Consider the following 8,321-nt stretch of genomic DNA (forward strand, 5'->3'; position numbering starts at 1 on the left):
TACTGATTGTTTACTTAATTTGATTTAATTTAGTTGTGTGGGGATGTTAAAAATTTTCCTACTTGATGATGTCACTTCTGGCCATGACTTCTAGATTAATGACATCACTTCAGATGAGTCCCAAAAGATCCTCATTCAAAACAATGGATCCTGATGCTAAAATGTTTGAGAACCACTGATATGATAGCTGGGTATGACTAACCCAGGATGAAACCCACACTAAACTCAGGGGTGACTTACTTCTGAATAAAAATACATAGAATGAGGTCTGTAAAGGGAGAACAGAGAAGACATTTAAGCAAACCATTGCCCTCTGATTGCTCATTTAGTGATCCTTGACCTTTTTATTCCAGCATCTCCTCTCATCCCAGCCTAGAGGCAATCAAGAAAATGAAAGGTTTATTTAGCCAAGGCCTTGGCTTGCAGTTCCCTCCCTGCTTCTGGATATTACCCCCTGGTGACTGACAGCCCCTCCCTTATACCTCATACCATGCTGCCGCCAAGGGTCTCTTTACCCTCAGCAGTGACTTCTCAGGAAGGACTGGGGGCTTCATTAGGGAACAAGGGGTGGAGAATTTGCCTCTCAGTTCATAGATTCCAGCAGGGCTGGTCTTAGGAGCTGCAGTCCCAATAAGAAACATTTTTTGCAGGACCCCAGATTTATAGCCAAGGCCTGTAGAATCTTATAGACTTTATAGGTAAGCAATCAAAATAGGTGCTTAAAAGTGCATATGAGTTAATGGACCAAATGGAACTAAGCACATTTTAATAAATTGCATACATGTGAGCCCATGAGTAAACAAACAAAATGTGTACATTACCTTTGAAAAGTAAATAGTAAATAAAAGTAGATTATTGCCTCACCCTAAGGCACAAGGTCCAATGGGGAGCAACTGGTCCAGTTGGCTTAAAGTTGGCCCTAGCTTCCAGAAGTGCTGTGCTGTGGATGCAACCCATTGCTATTTTCACAATACAAAGTTGGTTATACTGAAGGGTGACCTTTAAAGCTGTATTCCCCCCCCTTCTCCTTGCCAAAACCTGAAATGCTGCCCTTGCAGCATTGTGGAGAGCTGAAGATGGGATGCAAAGAAGGAAATACAATCTGAGAGGCAGAGGAGCAAACCCTTTGAAAAGTAAGGAGTAGAACCGTGACCACATCTTTGATCTCTGTGCTTGTATCTCCCTGTTACTTTTCAATAGTGCAAGACCCACTACTGGCCCATCCATGCAGCCACCTGATGCGGGTTGCATTGGTAGTAGATTGCAAGGTAGTAGATTGCGAGCTAAACAAACGCATCGGTAAAGCAGCTACCACGTTTTCCAGACTCACAAAGAGAGTCTGGTCCAACAAGAAGCTGACGGAACATACTAAGATTCAGGTCTACAGAGCTTGCGTCCTGAGTACACTTCTGTACTGCAGCGAGTCATGGACTCTTCACTCACAACAGGAGAGGAAACTGAACACATTCCACATGCGCTGCCTCTGACACATCCTCGGCATCACCTGGCAGGACAAAGTTCCAAACAACACAGTCCTGGAACGAGCTGGAATCCCTAGCATGTATGCACTGCTGAAACAGAGGCGCCTGCGTTGGCTCAGTCATGTTGTGAGAATGGATGATGGCCGGATCCCAAAGGATCTCCTCTATGGAGAACTCGTGCAAGGAAAGCGCCCTACAGGTAGACCACAGCTGCGATACAAGGACATCTGCAAGAGGGATCTGAAGGCCTTAGGAGTGGACCTCAACAGGTGGGAAACCCTGGCCTCTGAGCGGCCCGCTTGGAGGCAGGCTGTGCAGCATGGCCTTTCCCAGTTTGAAGAGACACTTGGCCAACAGTCTGAGGCAAAGAGGCAAAGAAGGAAGGCCCATAGCCAGAGAGACAGACCAGGGACACACTACACTTGCTCCCAGTGTGGAAGGGATTGTCACTCCTGAATCGGCCTTTTCAGCCACACTAGACGCTGTTCCAGAACCACCATCCAGAGCGCGATACCATAGTCTTCCGAGACTGAAGGTTGCCAACTGATAGATTGCAAGGGGTCTGAGGGAAGGGGAGATTCCAGGTGTCTTTCACCCAAAGTCAGTCCCCACTCCCTCCCTCCTACCTGCCACCAATGAAAGCCACAATGATCTGCTTTCTGCTCACTCAAGTTAGACGCAGAGCAGGAAGCTAGTGGGTCCCAACCCACAGTCTGGGAATTACACATTACAGGACGACATAAGCAAAATGAGGGGAGGCCCCTGCCTTGAGGAGCTTACAATCTGCATTTCAATAGCAGATGAGGCAACAGAGGGAGGAACAAAATAACCAAATAATATTTTGCTCCAAGCAGTGGCGTAGCTAATGAATGCGTAGCCTGGGGCAGAGCTCTAAATCAGGGGTGTCCAAACTTTTTGGCAGAAGGGCCACATCATCTCTCTGACATGATGGGGGCTGGGGGAAAAATAATTAATTTACATTTCAAATTTGAATAAATTTACATAAATGAATACATTAGAGATGGAACTTATATGAATGAATGAAAGTCTTGCAGTAGCTCAAGGCCTATAAAAGACCTTGCACAAAGCAAGGCTTGCCTTTCCTTTGCTGCAGCTGCTGCATCACAGATGTTGAACAGCAAGCAGTGGAGGGAGCCCTCGTCCCACAGCTCATGCAAGAGGTCGAACAGTTGGCTGTCATGCTGAGAGCAGTTGCATCAGGCCAGTGCGGGCTCCAGCAAGTCTCTGGAGGGCCAGAGGCTCATCGGAGACCGGGGGCTCCCTGAGGGCCAGATTGGGAGTCCTCGAGGGCCGCAAGTGGCCCCAGGGCTGGGGTTTGGGCACCCCTGCTCTAAATGATGCCCCGGAAGTGATGTCACAACCAGAAATGACATAATGCCCAGGCTTTTTAAAAAGTGAAAATTGGGGGGAAACCTACTTCCTACCCTAGCAGTTCACCACCCACGTGATCTGCCACCTCCTCCCAGTCAGTGGCATAGCTAAGGCATCTATCTACTACCTGGGATCAAAGAAGATATTGTAGCCGCCCCCCCCCCCACAATAAAATCAAATTTAATTAAGTAAATAAATAAAATGTGTGCCCCTTATTGGTTAGAGACACTGTGCGGGGTGAAGAGGGACAGGTATTTTCTCCCTGCAATATAAGAGGAGCACAACTTGAAAAAGTGCCGCTTTACCAGTTAGCAAGAGTAGCTGTATTATGATACATGGAAATGAGAGCTGACTCATATGAACACCTTACTGGCTCCATGTTGTATCATAACAACATCTCATTGACTCTCAGAACAACCAGTCTCATAGGTCAGTTTTGAGTTAAAGAAATCCACTTTTTGTTCCTTAAGACAGTTGTGTTTTCGTTTTCTGGTTAATTGGCCATAACATTTGATAGAATGCAGATATTCCAGTGTGGTTTGTTTTATTGCATTTTCCATTAAATTGCCTTTCCAATGATATATAACATAATGGTATTATTCGTACATACCAATATTTTCACAAATTTGGCCACTTGTGTCAAGCTCAGCTTGTTGCCCCCCTAAAGCTTGTTGCCCGGTGCAACTGCTACCCCCTGCACCCCCTTAGCTACATCACTGGCTCCAAGAATGAATACAATACATGGCGGGCAGCAGGTTCACACCAGCTGGCTTTGCCCTCTTTGCCAGCTCCCTCCCCAAGAGGTGTTGAAATGCATAGCTGTCTGTGTGTAGAAATCCACTCTCACCACCCCAACATGTGGAGGCCACCGGGCAGGCCAGTCAGAGCATGCTTGCTCCCCTCCCATGAACTGGATGTATGTGTGGAGCAGATCTGAGTGTCGGGCTAAAGGTCATAAGATGGGTTAAATGCAAATACTCCTGCATTGTCGTAATTCTGATTTCAAGTCCAATTTAACAAATGCATATTGTGCAAAATCTTCAGGTAGCAGAACCAGCATGCATCCCTCCCCAGACACACACATGCCTATGCACAGCCTCGGCCATTAGTCAAACAAGGGCCCCCGGTGTCTGCAGCCCGTGTTCTTATATGTAAAACTGGGCCAGCGTTAACAAGTCTTTGTGATAAATTGCTCAGGAAAGGCACCAGTAGCTAATTTGTCAGGATCGGAATTGGCTTAGCTGAGCTTCGGTGGCTGGCATGAATAATTAATTGAAATAACACTGAACGGCCTCACGAGGCACCTTGGCGCAAAGCCTTGCCGAGATGCGTCAGCTACAGTGTGACGTGGTGCAGTGCAGCCCTGCGCGAGTCCTTCAGGCATGGGCAAGGCTGGAAATGAACTGAACAGAAAATCTTGAGTGGGTCTCAAATTGGGTTTCAAGTAAGAGAGGGACAAAGGGGAGAAAAAATCTCATATGACCACTGGGTCCATCCTTCCACATATTGTTGTCATTGATATTGATGTAATAGTAATATTAATAATGTGGGACAATCCTCAATACATATTCCCACAGTTCTGGGCTGGAGGCATTTGTCTGGTTAATACGATGATTTTCCACCAGCGCCAGGACACTTTGGTGTGCTGCAAAAAGTGTGCCGGTGTGCTGCGGGAGTTTGGTGCTCAATGGTTAAAAATCATTGAAAAACCCCACCAGCAAAGAAGAGGGTCAGACAATTCATTACTAGAGACAGTTGCCCTAGAAACATAGCTGCAGGACACAGACAAGTCTCCCGAAAGCCAGACGTGACATCACAAGAGGTGACATCACTCTATTACATCAAGACCATAGAGGGGGCCATAGAGGTCAGTGTACCATGAAAAACTTTGAAAATAACTGGGTCAACAAATCATGCCCAAGTTTGGAGCCCGGTCAGGTCCGTCATGCAGCACAACTTCCTGGGCCAGCAAACATCTTTCCAGCTATTCCTGTTGATTTAGCACTGTGAAAATTACATTTGCCTTCACTAGAGGCTATTCAGAAAGATGTCATGATATCTTCAGGGATACTGTTTTTTTTAAAATAAAAAAAAAAAACTAGGTCAGGTAGAATAAATGTAATGAGACCAACCACTCGAGGAGGAGTTGAAAAGTTCAGTTATTCTAAGCACAGTCTAGACAAGTGCAGGCCTTGGCATTTGTACCATATGATGGGGACTGTCTTTTTTCCCCCTTCCTTTTATTGTTGCTGCAATAAAATTCAACCTTCTCCAGAAATTCAGAAAGAGTGGGGTTTGTCCTTTAGATATTTTGTGGAGCTAATAAGAGAATCACGTGTGGAAGCAAATGGCTTTGCAAGCACTGCCTCCTGTGTTTGGGAAACATTTTCGATTTGACCTCAGCATACAACCCTTTTCAGACCATCTTTGCTTTTGCATTCAAAGAACATATGTAGTATTAGTCACCACTGGGGATGGACAGAGTGGAGAAAGAGATGTTCTTTTCCCTCTCACACAACACCAAAACCAGGGGACATCCACTAAAAGTGAGGCTTGGGAGAGTTAGGACAGACAAAAGAAAATATTTCTTTACCCCGCATGTACGTAGTCTGTGGAACTCATTGCCACAGGATGTGGTGACAGCATCTGGCCTAGATGCCTTTAAAAGGGGATTGGATAGATTTCTGGAGGAAAAGTCCATCACAGGTTACAAACCATGATGGATATGTGCAACCTCCTGATTTTAGAAGTAAGCTATCTCAGAATGCCAGATGCAGCGGAGGGTACCAGGACGCAGGTCTCTTGTTGTCTTGTGTGCTCCCTGAGGCATCTGGTGGGTCACTGTGAGATACAGGAAGTTAATAATAATAATAATAATAATAATAATAATAATAATAATAATAATAATAATAATAATAATAATAACTTTATTTTTACCCTGCCTTTCTCCCTGAAGGGACTCAAGGCGGCTTACAACAGATTAAAAAACATAATTTAAAACAAATAAAAACATATTAACACGTGTCATAAAAACAGCAAACAGATTTAAAAAATAGGTAAAAAGAGCATAGAGCAGCAGCAAATCATAAAAGAATCAGGCCTGTAAAAAATATTAAAAGATGTTAAAAAAGATGTTAAAAAGGCCGAGAACTCAGAAGGCTTGTTTAAACAGAAGGGTCTTCAGGCCTCTCCGAAAGGTCTCAAGAGAGGGAGCCATTCTTAAGTCAAGGGGAAGGGAATTCCATAGCGTTGGTGCCACTACTGAGAAGGCCCTATTTCTTGCCGCCGCCCCACGTACCTCCCTAGGCGGCGGCACTTGTAAAAAGGCCTTCTCTGATGACCTGAGAGGGCGAGCCGGATTGTATGGGAGTAGGCGATCTCTAAGATACCCTGGCCCAGAGCAGTATAGGGCTTTAAAGGTCAAAACCAGCACCTTGAATTGGGCCCGGAAACGAATGGGCAGCCAATGCAGCCGCTGGAGAAGCGGACTGACAGGGTCGAACTGCCTACCTCCAGTAACCACACGGGCCGCCGCATTCTGCACTAGTTGCAATTTCCGAACCGTCTTCAAGGGCAGCCCCACATAGATCAAGTTAGACTAGATGGGCTTTTGGCCTGATCCAGTGGGGCTCTTGTTATGTTCTTATCATGGCTATACAGGACCTCCTAGTTCAGAAGCAGCTTACCCCAAATACAACCCAAAGTGGCCAGGCCGGTTGAAGCTATGGGGCTACCTGGTTCAGCACCTGACTTCATCCCCACCACTTACCTTGCTCATTCTTCCATGAGGACTCTTTAACTAAAGCACAAAGTGTGAAGCGTGCTGAGTTCACTCCCAGAGTGCCCTACATTTCCTCCTTTGTTTAAAGGGCCAGTGGGAGGAAGGTGTGGAAGAAAGGTGACCTTGTCTAGTGGAAACACACAAGATCCCCGAGGAGATATGGTGTGACATCAACAGTCGCCCCTTGCCCAGACAGGCCCGGGAAGCATGCGGTTTAAAACTAGGCTTTGAGCAGTGGGTGTGCTGCATGGCTGCAGCCACAAGAGGCAGCCAGGTCATTACAGGATATAAGGAGCACCTGGAGCAGAGAGATTTGGTGGGTAGTAGAAGGAGGAGAGCTTGGAGGAAGGACGGGTAGACTAAACTGACTGATTGACTGACCAACGGACTGGTAAACTGACTCACAACTAGCTAAGTGGCTAATGGACTAACCGACTGCCTGGCAAACAGCTGAATGGAGACTGATGAGTGGTGGAGAACTGAGGGGGTGCTACTGCACCTAGAAGAGCTTCTGCTTTGAGGACTGGGAGGAGGGACCCTGCAGCCCCACAGGCAAGCTACTTATTGGCTACCTTCCTGTTGGCGCTGGGATACAGTGGTAGTTGCTGCTAGAGCTAGCCATGTTTAAGCCAGGGGAACTAACTAGCTTAAAGATGTACCTACCTTCTCTGAAAAGTTTGGAGATGGGACTTGGGCAAGACACCTTGATCCTTCCTTCACCGGCCTCTTTTAAAGCACCTGAGGAAGGAAGGTGAGGGAGACAGATTGTTGCACTCTGAGCATTGAAATGCAGGAAAGCACACTCCTCCCTCCTTTCAGTCTCTTTATACAAGCAGGCAATGTTGGGTGTGCAAGGAGCCACACCCTGCATGATCTGTGGTGATGGCGACTGGCCTGGACGCCTTTAAAAGGGGATTGGACAAGTTTCTGGAGGAAAAATCCATTACGGGGTACAAGCCATGATGTGTATGCGCAACCTCCTGATTTTAGAAATGGGTTATGTCAGAATGCCAGATGCAAGGGAGGGCACCAGGATGCAGGTTTCTTGTTATCTGGTGTGCTGCTTGGGGCATTTGGTGGGCTGCTGTGAGATACAGGAAGCTGGACTAGATGGGCCTATGGCTGATCCGGTGGGGCTGTTCTTATGTTCTTATGTTATGTTCTTAAGAGTCACATCTGGGGAGTTAGGATACTGGTCTACCTTGCAAGGATAACGTAAATGCCTGCAAAGTGTTTGGAACACTAAGGGCACAACCCTAACCAGGTCTACTCAGAAGTAAGTCCTATTTTGTTCAGTGGGGCTTACCCTCAGGAAAGTGTGGTTAGGATTGCAGCCTTAGGACCATACGAAGAATTATTATGAGCAAATGTTACTGCCTGTAGGTCAAGAGAAACATGATCACATGGAGCCCTGCAAGAGATTTTTTGGGTGGTGTCGAAATCCTGGCAGATTTCAGTCCTTTTGTTCAGACATACATAACTCAGGAATTACATCAGGTCACTTGGAACAAAAAGCTACACTTTCATTTGGGGGTGGGACAACTTTCATTCATGGTCTGTCATTTTGCATGTCCAGCAGAGCGTGTCTCTGGCCTGAGTCTCCAACAGAGATGTCAAGCAGTCAATTGACTGAGGCTAGGAAGAGAATTAAAACAGTTTCCCCTGCT

Source organism: Tiliqua scincoides, chromosome 4, assembly GCF_035046505.1.
Source record: "Tiliqua scincoides isolate rTilSci1 chromosome 4, rTilSci1.hap2, whole genome shotgun sequence".
Lineage (NCBI taxonomy): Eukaryota > Metazoa > Chordata > Lepidosauria > Squamata > Scincidae > Tiliqua > Tiliqua scincoides.